We start from the raw sequence: 17,957 nt of genomic DNA on the forward strand, positions 1-17,957 counted from the left end.
TGGTAAATCTACGAAATGAGTATCAGTGAACAGAGTAGAACATGATCTGGAATGCAAGGTCCTTTGTTCAAAGGACAGAAGGCATGGGGGCCTCCTGGGGTGCACTGGATCTAGTGTATGTGCCTGGTTCTTTTAGGAGGACTTGGGTTTTCATTACTTACTAATATTTCTAGTTGGAAAGCATTACCTGAAAAATGTTTAACACAATGATTAACCTAATCAGATGACGATTTATTAATTAGGAGAGATTTATTGCACAATCTACCTACCATACAGATGATGTTGATCATGCTATATAGACAAAAAGTAGAAGAGTAGCTTTTAGGACTGAGCACCAAGTGGAATCCTGGTTCTGACCCACTTTCCCTTTTCTGGCCTAGGGGACTCCATCTCTTCCTATGTCCCAGTCACAGGCAATTCAAACTCCCACAGTCCAGCATACACAATAATGCGGGCTTCTCAGGCAGGAATGCGGCTTGGCCTTTACAGCCCCCTCTGAGCATCATCTCTTGGAGCCCACGTGGCTCAAGCCAGCACAAAGCCAGGTCTATGTGGTCGCTGCTGTCGTCAACTCTTGGCACACCCAGTGCCACCCATCTCCTGCCCTTTTCCTGGCTCATCACGAGAAAGTTCTACCAGTTGAGGAGCCCTGTGTACTCACTCTGTGCAGCTCAGACATCTGTTTTGTGTTGGGAGTCACTGGCTGGTCAAGGGCTTGAATGCTGCAGCTGGATTTGCTGATGTAAACAAAGCTGCCTTCATGTGAGTTTTCTGACCCTTAAAAGACCCCACAAAACTATCCCCTCAGGCCTCCATCAGCACTTTGCTCCCAGTCCAAGGGGACAAGGAAAATGGTCTTGGTTTTAGTTAATAGGTAACAATCAAGAAGGAAGAAAGCACCCGGTCCCTCTCCTTTCTTTGCATCTCCATGTAACCCTTCGCTTATTGAGCCACCACTCCTCATCCTGAACTGAGGTGACAGCACTGCCAAGGACATCCACGTGGTGGCCCAGCAGGCCAAAGGTCAGCTGGCTCCTCTGACAACAGCAGACAGTCTACCTCACTCCTCCTGGGACAGAGGTCTTTTCTGTTCTTGTTTTTTTTTTTTGCTTTATTTTCTTGTGCTTCATTAGATTTTACTTTTAGTTACAAAGTATCCACTTTAAAAGTGAATCATCTTCAGGCCCACCTTCTACATTTTAGCTCCATTATTCCATTTGCAAACAAAAAACTAAATGATAATTTATATTAAAACACCTCATAACTTCAGGAGCTACTTCACTGCTCAAAATCTGATTTTTCCTCTGTGAAAATGAGAATAACAATGTTTAAGCCACTCAGTTCCTACATGGAACCATGAGATGACACCTATGAAACATTGGGTTGGCCTGAAGGTTCATTTGGGTTTTTCTATAGCAGCTTATTGGAGAAGGAAATGGCAACCCACTCCAGTATTCTTGCCTGGAAAATCCCATAGACTGAGGAGCCTGGTAGGCTACAGACCACTGGATAGCAAAGAGTCGGACGCGACTGAGTGACTTCATTTTCACTTTCATAGCAGCTTATATAAAAACCCAAATGAACTTTTTGGCCAACTCAGCACTTAAAATGTGCTATGTGCTGTGCTAAGTCACTTCAGTCATGTCCGACTCTTTATAACCTGACGGACTGTAGCCCACCAGGCTCCTCTGACCATGGGATCCTCTAGGCAAGAATACTGGAGGAGGCTGCCATTTCCTTCCTCAGGGGATCTTCCCAACCCAGGGACTGAACCTGAGTACCCTGCATTGGCAGGTCTATTCTTTACCACTGAGTCACCTGGAAAGCCTCAGTAGTGATACTAAGTTTCTATTTGATCTGAATTCCAGATTGAACACTGGTTCAACTGAACCAGTTCAATTATAACAGAGCTGCACAAAGCTGCCTCTATCTAGATTATTCAGGACAATACATTCTGTACATATAGAAAATAAACCCATTCAAAGAAGGAAATGATAAAGAGAACACAAGAAGACATGAAACCTCAACCAATAAGCCGATCAGCATAACCTCAGAGCAAACATGTACAAGTGTGGCATAGCAAGGTGATTTTCAACAGCTTTTAATCAGCATCAAGACCAGAGCGCCACAATAGCCCGTTAGTCCTCATTGCCCCAGCCCTTTCCGTGCTTTCGTCAGCTTTCTTTTCTCATCCAGCCGCCCAAACTGCAAAGCCTTGAGGCACTGAACGGTCTCCACCAGAACCATCCAGGTGTGAGTCTCCTACATGATCCATATTATCATTCCCATTCCCCAAATCAAACTCTTTTAAAAAATTTACAGTTCCAAAGTATTAGTCAGAAATTTCAGTTACTCAGTTTAATAAATGCCAATAAATATCATCAAGTATCTATTAGATGCAAGCCAAGAGTATGTATCTATGAAGGAAAGGAGTCCCTAAGATCCAATCCCTGCCTTGAGGAGGTGAAAATTCACTACGGAGGCCAACTGGAGGATGCAAATAACTCTAATTGCAGGGTAGAACGTAGTAACTGCTACAAACAGCTCCAGCCAACTAGGTGCAGGATGCCAAGGGAGGAAACAATCAATTTCGGCTTGGTGCAGATTGGGAAGGGTCAGGAAGGAGGCAGCACTGGCCTCCTGAGACGCATCGGTCCTTTAAAAGATGACATGAATTCCTATGGTCCCCAAGGGCTGAATTATTTTGAGTCCCTTGCCTAGACTGGGCTAACTACTGCAAGAAGGCTGAGCATCCTGACACTGCTTTCCCGAAACGTGCCAGTTCCTTACCCAGGAGGATCACTCAGTCTCCTCCAGATTAGGACACGAGGCTGTGCACACATCCCTGGGCCCACACGCTGAACTCCTGCCCACCCCCAAGGCCTCAACTCAATGTCACTTCCTGAGACACCCCAACCACCCTCCATCCACCAGTGCCCTCGCCACCTCCAGCCACCTGCTGTGGGATTTCAACAGGGAGATACAGGAATTAGCACTGAAAGATGTTCTCATTTGGCTGTTCACTTTTTACAAACTTACTATCTCCCCCATAGGAATAAGAACAGACAACGAAGGCCGGGACTGTGCTGTATCCTCAGTGCCTGAGAAATCATAGTATATAGTTGGAATGAAGTAATGAATAATAACAGACTGACTCAACCTCATCTCTTCCCACAGTCTCTTCATCTTCCTGACTGACTGGGTTAGTTTTTGTGGGATGGGGATCAATGGTTTCAGAAAACGTATAGGATGAATTTATGATTGATTTAATCTATTAAAAATACTAATATCTTGGTTCAGTACGGCAACTGGCACATTAGTACAGTTTTTCAGGCTTTGATTCACAAGGGGTCTTCTAAGTGTAGCATGTGACTTTTCAGGAAAACATACAATGCACAACATGTCCAGACCATCATTCTCTCCCACCCTCTTTCCTCCAACAAACACTATTACTCACGTATTATGTGCCAGTCCGTGCAGGATGCTGGAGATAAACAGCTGAGCAACAAAATCAAGGGCTCTGCCCTGATGGAGCAAAGCTGATGGGAGGGACAGTCAGTAAGCAGCTGTAGTGAACTACAGAGGGGCAAGGACATCTGCTGGGAGGCTGGGCCTGGATCTGGGGCAAGTGGTCAGGGAAGGCTCGTCTGAGGAACCCCTGAGGGCATGGCTGAGAAAGAAGCAGGAACACCCTGGGTGGCAGTGGGCAGTGGACAATGTTGGCAAAGAGAGGTGCAGGCCACAAGGAAACAAGTTCAAAGGCCCAGAGGTGACTGCCAGCTTGGAACCAAAAGATGGTTACCCCTGTTAGAGGTCACTGAGGAATTTGAGGCCAGGGAACTCTTGGGCTTTGCTAATCAATAACAAGACCAGGAGAAATGAGGGGCACTGTGGACTACCAGTTACACCTCAGGAAATGACTGTTACATAAGCTCCCCGGGGGAAGACTCTGCCACTTTCTTCACCACCTGAGGATGAGGCCAGAAGACTTTAACCATTTCCTGAGTGAATGAATGAAGTGCCCTGAAGGTGACCCCAGCCATTTCCTCTGGTGTCACCAAGTCCCACAGAATCATAAGACCAAGAGTCATCTAGAGAGCCAGCTGGTCCACTCTGTTCCCTCCAGGCTGTCTGACCTGCCCTGAGCTGACACAATCTTGTAGATTTTATAAAGTTAGTAGCATGATTAGGAAACTCGAGTTTCTGAGCTCATACATGTATAGCCAAAGGATAGATGACTTGTCCAGTGACCTGGTGAGTCGGGGAAGGATGAAGAAAAGCAAGGACAAGAGTCCTAGTTGGCAGGTCAGGTAGCAAGGCCTTCTGGAGCCCCAGATTCTGTGTCGTTTATTAAGACACCAAGGTGCCTCCCTTCCCAATCTGCACCTAAAGATCAGTGTGCCCACATTTCCCCAGCAGCACCATCTCCTATGGAAATTACATTTCCTGGTATACCTGGTGGTGAGATTTTTCAGTCCAACTTTAGCTCATCTCATGATACCATGTGCTGGCTGGATGCTGCTGTCCCTCTGAGAGAAGGCCAGTGGCTGGGTAGCTGTGAAGTGTGTACACCACATCTGGCCTGTACCCATGTCTACCTGCTGAGTCCCTCTCACCAGTGCATCTAGTTTCCCTGAAGTCTTCTCCAGTACTCAGCAGCCAGGCTGACATTTTAAAAATGCAAATCTGATCATGTCAACCTGATACCTGCATTGTTTGGTGGTCTTTAGACAAAGGCTTGCAGGGCCCCACCAGTTCCCCATCCACAGCCCTCTCCCCTCACCTACAGTGGACTAGTTTCAGTTCCCTAAATGAAACATGCCCTTTGTGGACCCAGGATCTTTGCACACACTCTTCCTGCTGCTTTCTTCCCCTTGTTCACGAGGAATATAAATGCTCCTTCTTCCAGGAAGTCTTCCCATCTCCTAGGCTCTGTAAGTTACCTATTATGTAGTTTGGAAGGTGCCTTGAACTTCGCTGCTCTAACGTTCAGTTCACTGGGGATTTCTTTCATGGTGGGTCTTCCCCACTAGAACGCCAGGTTCAAGAGCATCGCATTGCATCTGCCTTCTTCTCCATTACATTCCTCATGCCTGACGCATAGTAGGTGCTCATTAAATATGTGTCAAGTGAATGAATGAATGCTCAGATCTTTGAACAATTGAGAACAACTTTACCAAATAAATTAAGAAGCAGAGAGAAATGAAAATACAACAGAACTGCACTGCAATTCCAAGCCGCACAACCTCCCTCACTCTGGAGGCCTGATTTAATCTTACTCTGGCTTGTACATTGTGATGAGGCCCCAGTTAATTCTTCAGAACTGGTTTCTGACTCAGTTCAGAGAAATCTGGGCCTTTCCACCAGGCTCTACCATGAGCAGCAAGCCAGAACCTCAGAGCAAACCAGCCCTAGGTGAGACACATTGCCTGCTCGTGGCCTGTGGCTTCCACAGCAGAGAAAGGAAGGCCTCCCTCCCATCCCAGCCTCTCAGAGCAAAAGGGCTGAGAAGGACCTGGAGCCTTCACTCATCTCACCTTACCCTCTGTCTTATTCTGCCCCCACCCAACCCCCAGCAGGCACAAACAATAATTCAGCAAAGGAAATATGAGTAATGGAAAGAAAGAGAAAAAATAAACATAACAAAATGGCAGTGTCCTCTGAGCCACTGCTTTTAAAGAAAACAACGTGAGTAGATTTAGAGCTATTTCAGTGACTTTGCTAAAATGAGAAAAAGAACCAAGCTGGCCCTTCTAGGCTGAATTCCTTTCCTCTCTCTTGATTCATTAAAAAAAAAAAAAAAGAAGAAGAAGGCTATCCCAAACTAGTGGTTCTCACATCCTGGTGTGCACCAGAATCCCTAGGGGAGGTCTGCTGAACTTGAAGGTGCGAGCCCCAACCCAGGCCCAGTGGATCAGGACCCCTGGGGAGGGGACCCTCACTTCAGTGAGGTGCCACCTTGAGGAATAATGACGTGAAGGCAATGTCATGCCCTGTGCTTGCCTGGTAACACAGGGGCCAGGGAGGAAACTCACAGCTGCTCCTGGACACTGACAACTTTGTTCATAGTAAAATACCGCAAACTATACTTAAGATCGGTAGGACAATGAAGATTATTGATTTCGCCTTCTGGCAGAAAGGGGGATGGGACACATATTCTATTCATTTCATTCACTTAAGTTGACACTGACTGAAGGGACCTCTTAGGCCAGGACCTGTGCCGGTGCAAAGGCAAGGTGATGACAGGGATGGAATTAAGCATGAAAATGATGGCAACTCACAGGTATTGGCACCATAGAATGTGCTAGGTGTTTTAATGCATGATCTCATTTAATGCGCAACCAACCTATGGAGGTATTACTATTACTATTTCCATTGATGGATGAGAAAACCGAGGCATGGACAGTGACATGACTTGCCCAAAGTCACCCAGCAAGTAAGTGCAGATCCAGACTGAAACCCAAGTCTTCCTAACTGTGCAATCCATCTCCCATTTTAACTGTTACCACATAAGTGCTCTTGAGATAGCCAGCCCCTGGTTAATTACAATTAACAGGAAAGGCATAAGACAATCAAAAGAATAGGTACAAACTATATAGCTTCATGAAACAATGAGCCATCAACCTAGGGACGCTGGATGAGTCTTATCCTGTTTTAACTAACCACTTGACTGAGGCTCTGTTCCCTGGATCTCAGGAGTCATGAAAGGCAAACCCTGAAAGCAAAGCAGCCATTTTCCCTCCTCTGTGGAAGGATGAAGTGAGGGGACTTTAGAGAAAACCAAGTGGCCTTCCCAGCCTGTTTCTGCTGCACACAGAAGGGTATGGCAGGAGGAGACCACAGGCTAAACTCAGAGGGAGACTGTATCACTCAGTAAATGCCCTAAATACAAAGGATATTAATAAAGTCATCCATGGTGAGCTGATCACATGCTGCACACGTGCTATTCACTTTACACCTTCTTACCAAGTTGGATCTTTGCAACAACCCCACAAGCAGGTACCATTCAGGAGAGGAAACAGACTCAGAGAGGACAAGACACTGGCCTGGAATCACACACCAACTATGGAATTACACCTGCTGGTCTGAATCTCAGTGAGTTTCTACCCAGTGCCTTGGCCGTCTCTTAATTAAACACTTAAACACAAGGATAGATACTACTTGGGATATTCAATGAGCAAGAATTCCTAGTTGTCTGCCATTTTGCATTTGGCTATGCCAAGCCACGCCTCAGTCTGGGAGATGCTAAGTTCTTATTTCAGCACGTGTTTACTGACTGTCTTCAATACATTGTGCTTCATGCTACACAAGAGCCCCACATTTAATAAGGTGTGTGGTGACCCTTTGCAAGAATTCACTGTAAATTTATAAATTAATAGTGGATAAAATCACTTAGAGGTGATATCACAAGAGGTCTTGGAATTGCTGGACTGAACAGTCATCAATACCAGGTGATTCATAGAGGAGGTGAGCTTTGAAGAGAAGTCAGGAGTGGTCTGTCAGAACTGAGAGATGAGGGCAGTGTAGCAAAGAAGTGAAGTGGCCTGAAGTGTCAAAGAGACAAAGGATGCCTCCAAGGTCGCCTGAGACAGTGCTGGTCCGGGGCATCTGCTCCCCAGGAGTCCAGGGCTCACTGAACTCTGGCAAGTTCCACAGGCCCACACTGCTGGGAAAGCATCCTTTACGTTGGGTCACAGGCTTGGGAATGTGTGCAGCAAGATCCCACGAGCGGTGCCAGGCATCCTCAGAGCAAGTAGAGGCAAAAGGAGCAAGGGCCCCAGTTTATGAGGGGACTCGGAAACCAGTCAGGAGGTCAGAAGCTTTCAAATTAATTTCTCTACCTTGAAGAGCAGACATAGGAATAAGAAGGGAAATACTGATAATAAGTCAAGGAGTATATATGGAACCTGGAAAAGACTCTGATGCTGGGAGGAATTGAGGGCAAGAGGAGAAGGGGATGACAGAGAATGAGATGGCTGGATGGCATCACCAACTCGATGGAGGTGGGTTTGAGTGAACTCCGGGAGTTGGTGATGGACAGGGAGGCCTGGCGTGCTGTTATTCATGGGGTCGCAAAGAGTCGGACACGACTGAGCGACTGAACTGAACTGAAGCACATAATGGGTACAAACTTTCTGAAAATTTTGAGTAAAAAACTTAAAATGTGTATGCTTTTCCCTAGCAATTCTATTTCCATAAATCCTCCTAAGGACATAAAGGCCTGGTGGGTGAGGCTGCCTAGAGCAATTTTGTTCACAACAGTGACAGAAAGTACACAACCTAAATGTCTAATGATAGAGGCTTAGTTGACACACTTTTGCTTGTACTTATAACCAAATGCTATAATCCTTTGTAGCCATTACAAATGGAGAGGTACGTAGATTTACGTTTATTAATGAAAAAAAAATCATACATGTGATACCACTTTCTTTAGGCCAAGTCTGAATCAATTTAACAGAACTGAAACCATAGAGAAGAAATCCTATGATCACTGGTAAATTAGATATCAAAAACCATAACATATCTAGGAAAACTAAAATATTTTCAATTAAACTACACATATAGAAAAAATAATCAAAGAAGAAATTACAAAATAGCTTAAGCTAAATGATATACAAAACCCAGCATACAAAAATTTGGGGAGGTAACTCAAGACAATTATTAGAAATTTTACCTTTAAGTGCTCACATTAAAATATTTTAAAAGGTTTAAAATTGATGACCCAAGATTCTGCAGGAAAAGGTTTTGAAAAATAAAAGGAGAAAGTAAACTAAAAGTAAGCAGTAATAGGAAAAAATAAAGATAAAAGTAGATAGTAACAAAGTAGAAATTAGGCAAACAATGCAGAAAATTAACAAAGCAGCAAGTTTTGTGTCGCAGGAAATCTGAGATATTTGTATATACGATTCACGTATATGATTCCACTTTGTAAAATGCTTACATTTCCATGAATGGAAATGTTAAAAGAAGTTCTCTCTGGCTGACAAGTTCATGAACAATCTTTTAAAACTTTTCACTGTTGTTTATCTGTATTTTCTAATTTTTCTATCACCTCCTCATAGTTCAGGATTTCTAAGGGGACTGACTGGCATTCTCTGCTTCTTTGTTGAACTGGTGTCACAATAAAGCCTAAGCACTGACACTTTGTTTCATCAAGTATGGTGCATGTGCCCCTGCTGCTACAGGGGAAGTTCTGAGTGGTGCTAGGACAGCTCTCAGGACCACTGTAGGGAGACCACTGCCCGCTTCGAAGTCTCCTTCAATCATTTTCACTGTTCAGGGAGAAAGCTTCATTTTGGTACAATTTTGTTTTCAACTCCCCTATAAGAATTGTTGTTCTCTCTTGATAACCAAAAGAGCTGAGCAGGCAGAATAGCACCTAAGCAGAAGCCAGTGACTGTGTCCTTTGATTTTATTTGTCTTGACCACTGCCTTCTACTGATGGGATATTTTTGTGATTATACTAGAGAAATAAAGCCTCCTTTACACAAGGACATTGAACTGAAGTAAAACTGCACCTTGGTAATAAAATTTTAAAGTAAGCAGATAATGATCACCAGGCGCACCCCAGGCATAGTGGTGATGGCCTCTGGCAACAGTAACACCACTCTTCAGGGAGTTCCAGTGCACAGCTGAATATCCCAATAGCTCCCCCAGGCTTTGACTTCTGTCCGCTTATCTCACCATTTCAATATAGAAACAACAGCATGAAAATAATAAAGGAAGAATTTGCTCAGATGGTGACCCAGGCAGAGGGTCAGAACAAGATTCCACACTTGTCCAGATAAGTCCTGTGGAAGGATGATGGAAGAGGGAGGCTCCTAAGAGCAGATAGAATTTCTTTGTAACATTTGCCCTGAAGAAAGAGGCCTTTCCACAGGAAGAAGATCAAGTCCGGTCTATTTTTATAAGAGCATTTCAAGTGGTTAGTGGACTTATTTCCTGTGGTTCCCAAGAATTCTGCAGCAGGCTCTCAGAAGGATGTTGGTGATAGGGAGCAGCGACTTGATGAGTGAGAATCAATAATTATCTCTATATTTGCTTCCCTTTTTTCTATAAAAATAATCCAAGGGAAAAACACTTGCTTTAGAAGAGCAAAGTTCATGACGACAGAGAGTAGAATAGGACATAAAAGTTCCTCAGTGTGTGGGAGTCCTTAGATCAAGGTTTTGCAAGCTGAAAACCGATTTCTCCACTCATTCCCTTCCTTCCCTCATTTACTCAGTAAAGAGCTGGGTGACTTCTCTGTGCCAGGCATGGTTTAGAGGCTGGGGAGACGGTGGTGAATAAGCCCAGCTCTGTCCAGGAGCTTACGGTTGAGTCAGGGAGAAAGATATAAAGCAAGTAAACATATGGGTGGACATACAATGAGATTACAAATGATGAGAAATGTTGAAAAGGGAAAGAACAAGAGGCAACAGAAGAGAACAATAGAGGCAGAGGGCGGCAGAACTTCGACCAGAGGTCAGGAAAGACCTCTAAGGAGGTGGCGCTTCAGCTGCCATCTGCAAGGCAGAAAGAGGTGGCGAAGGGTACTGCTGAGAGAGGGAACCATGTGATGAAGGCAGCCACGTGGAGACCACTGTGGACTCAAGGATCCAAGAGAAGACCGGAGTGGATGGAGAGTGACAGGCAGAGGGAGAGAGGAATGGGAGGTCAGGCCAGGTCATAGGGTCTCAGACCATGGTTAAGGATTTGAGTTTAACTTTATGGAAATGGAAAGTTATAGGTTTTATGCCAGGGAGTGATCACCTGAAATTGGTTTTAAAAGATCTTCTGACTCTGTGTGTAGTAATGACTGGAGGGGACCAAGGACAAACAAGGGGCTACTTTAGACGTCAAGATAGGAGCCAGTGGTAAACTGGGCTGGGTACTGGCAGTGGGTGTCAAGAACATGAATTTGATAGCCCTTAACTGAGTCAAATGGCTTGATCATGAGCGCTCAGAGAGGTCAACCAGCTAAAAGGGCTGGTACCAGGGTAGGCAGATGACACCACCCTTATGGCAGAAAGTGAAGAGGAACTCAAAAGCCTCTTGATGAAAGTGAAAGAGGAGAGTGAAAAGGTTGGCTTGAAGCTCAACATTCAGAAAACAAAGATCATGGCATCTGGTCCCATCACTTCATGGGAAATAGATGGAAAAACAGTGGAGACAGTGTCAGACTTTATTTTTTTGGGCTCCAAAATCACTGCAGATGCTGATTGCAGCCAGGAAATTAAAAGATGCTTGCTCCTTGGAAGGAAAGTTATGACCAACCTTGATAGTATATTAAAAAGCAGAGACAGTACTTTGCCAACCAAGGTCCATCTAGTCAAGGCTATGGTTTTTCCCGTGGTCATGTATAGATGTGAGAGTTGGACTGTGAAGAAAGCTGATCGCCGAAGAATTGATGCTTTTGAACTGTGGTGCTGGAGAAGACTCTTGAGAGTCCCTTGGACTGCAAGGAGATCCAACCAGTCCATTCTAGAGGAGATCAATCCTGGGTGTTCATTGGAAGAACTGATGCTGAAGCTGAAACTGCAATACTTTGGCCACCTCATGCAATGAGTTGACTCACTGGAAAAGACTCTGATGCTGGGAAGGATTGGGGGCGGGAGGAGAAGGGGACGACAGAGAATGAGATGGCTGGATGGCATCAGCGACTCGATGGACATGAGTTTGAGTGAACTCCGGGAGTTGGTGATGGACAGGGAGGCCTGGCGTGCTGTGATTCATGGGGTCACAAAGAGTCGGACACGACTGAGCGACTGAACTGAACTGAACCAGGGTAGGATGAGGGAGGCACTTGCATTGGGCACAAAATATACTTAGAAATCAAGAGAAATGATATTTTAATGCAAGACTTTTTAAAAATCAAATTTTATGCAGAAAAGTCCATGATAAACAAAATATCGTTTCTTTATAAAGAGTACAAGTTCTGAGCTCAGTACAAGTGCTGAGCTAAGTCATTTAAGGAAGTTGGGGCAACAGGGGAAAATCAGTCATCGATCCTATCTTTACTGAAAAACTTGACATTATGTTCCTCACTCTTGTCCTGTTGAGCTGACCATCCCCACCCATATGTAACTCTACTCTAAAATAGACATGATGGAAGGGGAATTAATGACATATATCATCGAAAGACCCTGGTGGTTTCAATGGTATCCTTCCTTCCTTATTGTGGAGACTCTGAGACAAATGGTGTAAATAGTTGCTTCATAAATACTTCTGATGGTAATGGTAATGACTAACACTTATCAAGCTCTTAATACGTTAGGTGCTTTGCCAGAAATAATTCTGTACAATTATCTCATTTAATCCTCACAGTAATATATACTAGGTAGATATACTATTACCTATTTTACCATGTCTGGCATATATCCATACTTGACAGGCATTTAATAAATACAGAAAGAAAAGATGGATGAATAGATAGAAGGGAAAATAAGAGAAAGAAAAAGGGATGGGTCTTCCACTAATTCCTTCAAAGTCCTATAGGGATAACCAGTGGTTCCAACTCCGGCAAACACTATTCTTTAACAAAAATCATAAATTATCATAAATGTTTGGGTCTGAGATAGAGGATAGGAAGTGACAGGATCTCTCCTAGACAGGGTGGGCCCAACATAAGTAGACTCAGGGAGGCTCCCATTGGTCATGTAGTTGAAGATGCTGTTAAGAATTTTTGCAAATCTAATTAGCTCCCTACAGAATGTGAAACTTGACAACCTAATGATTTGATCCAGTGCAGGCCAGTTTTGAAAAATAACATTCATTTATTTATCTATCTTCTGTATGAACAAATCCACAGAAAAGTTATTCATACCATCAAGAGCTTAGGAACACAATATCATGAAAACGTTAGGAAATGTTCAGCCTTCTGACTGCCCCACCCCATGGTCCCACCTAAATGTCTAGATTTATCAAATTCCAGAGGAGCCCCCTGAACCTGACAATGTTAAGGAGCCAAGGAATGTAGGCTCCTTGAAAGTCAAGAGGAATTATGTGCAAAAAAATTGCAGCCCAGAGAAATAAGAAGGCTCTCTGACATTTCTTCCCCTTACTTCTTGTTGCTTAATGTGCCTTCAAAGGCCAGTAACATAGAAGTGCCCCATTTTTCAAACCACGCCACCCAATGTAATGGCGCTTTGATCTCTAAAACATCAGAGGGGAGCAATGGACAGTAAAGGATATTAGTGACTTTGAAAAGTCAGTTAGATAAAAAGAAATAAACAAGGATAGAAACCATGTGGAGTGGGAAGGATGAAAGCAAAGCATGCCTCCAGCTACCTGCCAGAACTAAAGACAACTCTCATGAGGGCATGTTAAACATCTGAGTGTACTGCCCTGGTTATTGGTCCTGTGCTATCATTGTGATTTTCCTGATAAATGGTGTCTTGGTTGCAATGTGTATGTTCCTGGATACGCTAGCTATGAGGGGCAGAGTTATCTCTTAGTTGAGTTTCTTGTATACAAATTTCAGCTTACTTCCAAGCTTTATCAAACACCAGTCATTTCCCGGGGCCTTTGGTGGTGATTTTCTCTTGCTCCATCCCCTTCCCATAAAGTCTCTCTGATTCCCATCAATAGCTGAGCTATGTGTAGACCTGTGTGGACAACACCAGTGATGGGGTCACATGGCCAAAGAGCCATCAGATGTGCTGAAACGGGGCAAACAGTGCAAACTGGACACTGGTCCCTTTTGGACTTTTCATGTGGGATCAAAGAGAGTAGGCAAGTGAAAGCAATCTATAAAAATAGCCAAAGTCCTTAAAAAGAAATAACACAAAAGGAAACAAATTTCACACTGCCTTGAGGCAAGCTCTGCAGGGACCAGGCTCTGGAAGGCTGGTGCTGGGGTGGGGGATTCTTTTCTTCCTGCCCTTTGACTATGACACCCACTGGGTCCCTCTGTGAGTCCTGGGCCCTGCTCCCCAGCCGCTTCCTGCTGGATGCCTCCACAGGAATGTAGCTCTTGGGGCAGAGCTGGGGCCTCCATGGCCCACTTTCAAGATCCAGAATAGACTCTGACATGTGAAACGAGTTCCATGGGGTTTACATTCCTCTTTCGTATCCAAGCACCTTGCAACACAAAACCGCCTGCCAAGACTGCTAACTCTTCTTCCAGAGACATTTGGAAATCACTGTCTGGCAGAAATGTGAGTTTTGTCTTTTTTATTTTTTAATGTTTCGAGTGAGCATGGGGCCCTTGGAAAGGAGTTTGCCCCACAGAGGGGAGGCAGCAGGACAAACTGATGTCTCGAGACTGAGGGTTTTAGTCCTGGCTAAGTCATAGGTTTGCTTTGATAAGTCACGCAGCCTCTCTGCACCCCAGGTCTCTTAGCCAGAGAAAAAAGGAGAGGCCTTCATCCATTCAGCATAACAGCAGGAAGAGCAAATATGAAATGATTGCTAAGTACCTAACGTACAGTCTATGTAACTGGCACTCCAAGATGATAGTTTACTCATGTAAAATGCTTTGTGAAACGCTAAATGTTGTAAAAAAAAAAGTAAATAATCAACACATAGGATAAAACATACGCTCTTACCAACAACAGTCATAATACCTTCCATTTTCAAGGCACTCACTCACTACATGCAAGGCCTTTCTCAGGCCTCACTCTCTCCAGTCCTCATGGTACCACAGTAGGATCAGTCCTCTTAACAGCTTCCTTTTACCAATAAGGATCAGAAAAATTAAATGACTCACCAGGTCATGCAAGCAGTTAAAGACCCAACAGAAAATAAAAGCCATGTCTATAAGAACCTCCCTTTTTCATGGCCTTTCCAACACAGTAGGAAGGAAGATCTTTCACTCAGTCTGCCCAGTGACCTCAGACCTCACCCCAGCCCTTTAAAAGTAAAGGCAAATGACTCTGCAGTGACAAAAGCCAAGAAAGGTTTAGCTATTGTTGGGTTATTTGGGGCAAGCATCACAATGACAATAACGAAAGTGCTGGTGGGGGCTACTATATCGCTGGGGAAGACGATAGTCATGTGTCAAAGGAGAACCCGTCAAAGACTTCATTCAAGGAAAAAAGTACCTCCAGCAGAACACAGTCCAGGGGCCTTTGCAAGCTATGGAAGCTGGTAGGGTAGAACGAATAGAAAAAGAATCACTTAATCCAACAGGCATTTTATTCTCTTTCTCATGTTTCTTTGGCAATTCAAATCATGGACTCTAGAGTCAGAAAAGTCTTTCTTCAGCTCTCAGTTTTCACATTTATGTAGCCGTGTGACCTTAAGACCAATTACTTAAGCTCTCTGAGTCTCAGGGTCTTCAGAAGCAAAACAGGGGACAAACAAGCAATGCCTTGAGTTCAGCTTAGGGCAGCATCTCTGTTCTGTTAATTAAACTCAGGGACATCAAACTGGCTAGGATAGCTGACTGCTAGAAAATATCTCTCTATTCATTTACCTCCTAGAAATAAAAACAAAGAAATAAAAGCAATGCCTGCCTAACAGAATTTCTTCAAGATTAATTAATATAATATATACAAAGCATTTAAGACAGTACCTGGTACATAGTAAATGTTCGAGAAAAGGTCACTATTATTTATGGGTATGTCCATGGTAGGCTATTGGGAAACATATGGTAGGGCAAGGCCTCAGCAATTCCAAAGAGATAACAAACACATACTTCAAAAGACTGAGTTTGTAGAAGCCAAATTTTCTAGGTCAGGAGAAAAGAAAAAAAAAAAAAAACTCAGCAAACAGACTCTCCTTCTATGAGCTGGAAGGTCTGTTGATTTCAAGAAAGGAATTTCCTTGCTGGGCTGGTCCTGGAGACTGTTAACTTGCACAACAGAGATTTTTGGAGACACATCAGTAAGAGGAAGTTAGAGGATGGGTGGAAAGGGTTGCTAGAGCCCCGGCAGAATCACTTTGCATTTGGCTCGAGGCCCTGGGGCTTTAAAGTGTCAGTCTGCAGGAAGGACGTTTCCATTGAAGATGTGTGCAGGTTTTCATAATGGCTGAGCGCCTGCTGGATGCTCTGGCCTGGGGTGTACCATTAAGCCCAGACAAACCTGGGGCCCACAGAGCACACAGCTGCGCCAGGGAGCACTCTGTTTTTCCTCTTGAATAGAGACCGTTTTCTCTAAGCATTTAAAAGAATTCCTGATGTCTAAACAAATGATGCTCTAAGGGGGAAGTGTTTTGGGAATGATTAAGCCAGACTGCTTAATTAAACTTGGGAATCAAGGGAAGGAATGAAGGATATTGGAGGAGATTCTTTGGAATGTATGTGTCTGCTCATATTTTCTACTCTTCACTGAAGAGTATAAGACCTAGGGCTGGGACTGAGCCATTGGGTGACACAGCCCAATTAGATGAACAGTCCCCACTTCCTGCTGGCTACACTTGGTCTAACCATCTATGTCCCTCTTATCTAAAGCAGAACTTCATGACTTCATACTTCTGGTATGGCCAGATTGTGAATACCTTAAAGGCAGACATTATGATTTCTACTACAGGTCCAGAATTCCTGTTTTGAAAAGACTTAGATATGTTTCAAAATCCAGAATTTGGAAGAATTTAGAAAGGTAGCATGGTGTATATATTGTATGCTGCTGCTGCTAAGTCGCTTCAGTCGTGTCCGACTCTGTGCGACCCCATAGACGGCATATATATTGCATATGATGGAACAATTCCAGAGATGTCTGGCATAGTAGCCTAAAATCAAATATTAACCCAAAATGGAATAAAAAAAAAAACTTTCAAAAGTCTTAGGACAGTTTGTGTCAAGTTTTGCCACATATGAATTATGAAAGGACTTCTGGTTTTCAGAGTCTTGGTGTTGGAGAAGACTCTTCAGAGTCCCTTGGACTGCAAGGAGATTCAACCAGTCCATTCTAAAGGAGATCAGTCCTGGGTGTTCATTGGAAGGACTGATGTTGAAGCTGAAACTCCAATACTTTGGCCACCTCATGCGAAGAGCTGACTCATTGGAAAAGACCCTGATGCTGGGAGGGATTGGAGGCAGGAGGAGAAGGGGATGACAGAGAATGAGATGGCTGGATGGCATCACTGACTCGATGGACATGAGTTTGGGTAAACTCTGGGAGTTGGTGATGAACAGGGAGGCCTGGTGTACTGCGATTCATGGGGTTGCAAAGAGTCAGACATGACTGAACGACTGAACTGAACTGAACAGAATTTCAGAATTATGGATTAGGGATTTCAGGCCTTTTTAATTTTATTTTTCCTTCTTTTATTTTGCAAATTTTCAGAACATCTGCAGCATCCAGCCCTTGACAGGTACAGAGTAGAAGTTATCTTTAAAAAAAATGACATTTTGATTTCCCTTATGTAAGATCTGATTCTGGAAGCCAGGGGATAGTTTATTCTCAATGACTTTGGGATTCTTAAGGATTAGCTGCTGCTGCTGCTAAGTCACTTCAGTCGTGTCCGACTCTGTGTGACCCCATAGACGGCAGCCCACCAGGCTCCCCTGTCCCTGGGATTCTCCAGGCAAGAACACTGGAGTGGGTTGCCATTTCCTTTTCCAATGCATAAAGGTGAAAAGTGAAAGTGAAGTCGCTCAGTCATGTCCGACTCTTCGTGACCCCATGGAATGCAACCTACCAGGCTCCTCCGTCCATGGGATTTTCCAGGCAAGAGTATTGGAGTGGGGTGCCATTTCCTTCTCCACTTAAGGATTAGAAGAATACTAAATTAAAGTGTATTGGAGATGAAGACAACTGAAACATAGATTTTCTATCATCCTGGACAGTAACACACACAAACCCATAGTAGATCATAGTCAACACCTAAGCAAATGAGAAGAGAGCATCAATGCATGTCAGAGATATGAAAATTTCTACTCCATCACTTAAAAAATATTTTCAAATATTGCTAAAATATCAGAAAACATTAAAAATCAACTTTGTTTAATTTTAATAGCACAGATAACTGGCAAAACCAAACTAAGATACATGGAGGCTAGTAATCAAGCTAACATATACTGAATACTTACA

At 43.8% G+C, this 17,957-nt stretch overlaps 1 protein-coding gene and 1 non-coding gene across 5 annotated transcripts in view; both read left to right on the forward strand.

The window, feature by feature from the left end:
- FGF1 (fibroblast growth factor 1) overlaps positions 1-17,957 on the forward strand; it is a 136,153-nt gene that overhangs the window by 72,325 nt on the left and 45,871 nt on the right. Inside the window, exon 1 of one of the 4 annotated variants that reach the window (XM_055431383.2) lies at positions 14,063-14,138. The exons of the other annotated variants lie outside the window; for them this stretch is intronic. The gene's annotated coding sequence lies outside the window, so the exon portion shown is untranslated. Of the gene's footprint in view, positions 1-14,062; positions 14,139-17,957 lie in introns of those variants that run through there. 4 annotated transcript variants of the gene reach the window in all.
- On the forward strand, positions 15,291-15,412 carry LOC129559660 (small nucleolar RNA SNORA36 family). Its single transcript, XR_008686603.1, has one exon. It is a non-coding gene; the product is annotated as a small nucleolar RNA SNORA36 family (small nucleolar RNA).

The sequence above is a fragment of the Moschus berezovskii genome, chromosome 8 (assembly GCF_049115385.1).
Source record: "Moschus berezovskii isolate FMDL1 chromosome 8, NW_MosBer_1.0, whole genome shotgun sequence".
NCBI lineage: Eukaryota > Metazoa > Chordata > Mammalia > Artiodactyla > Moschidae > Moschus > Moschus berezovskii.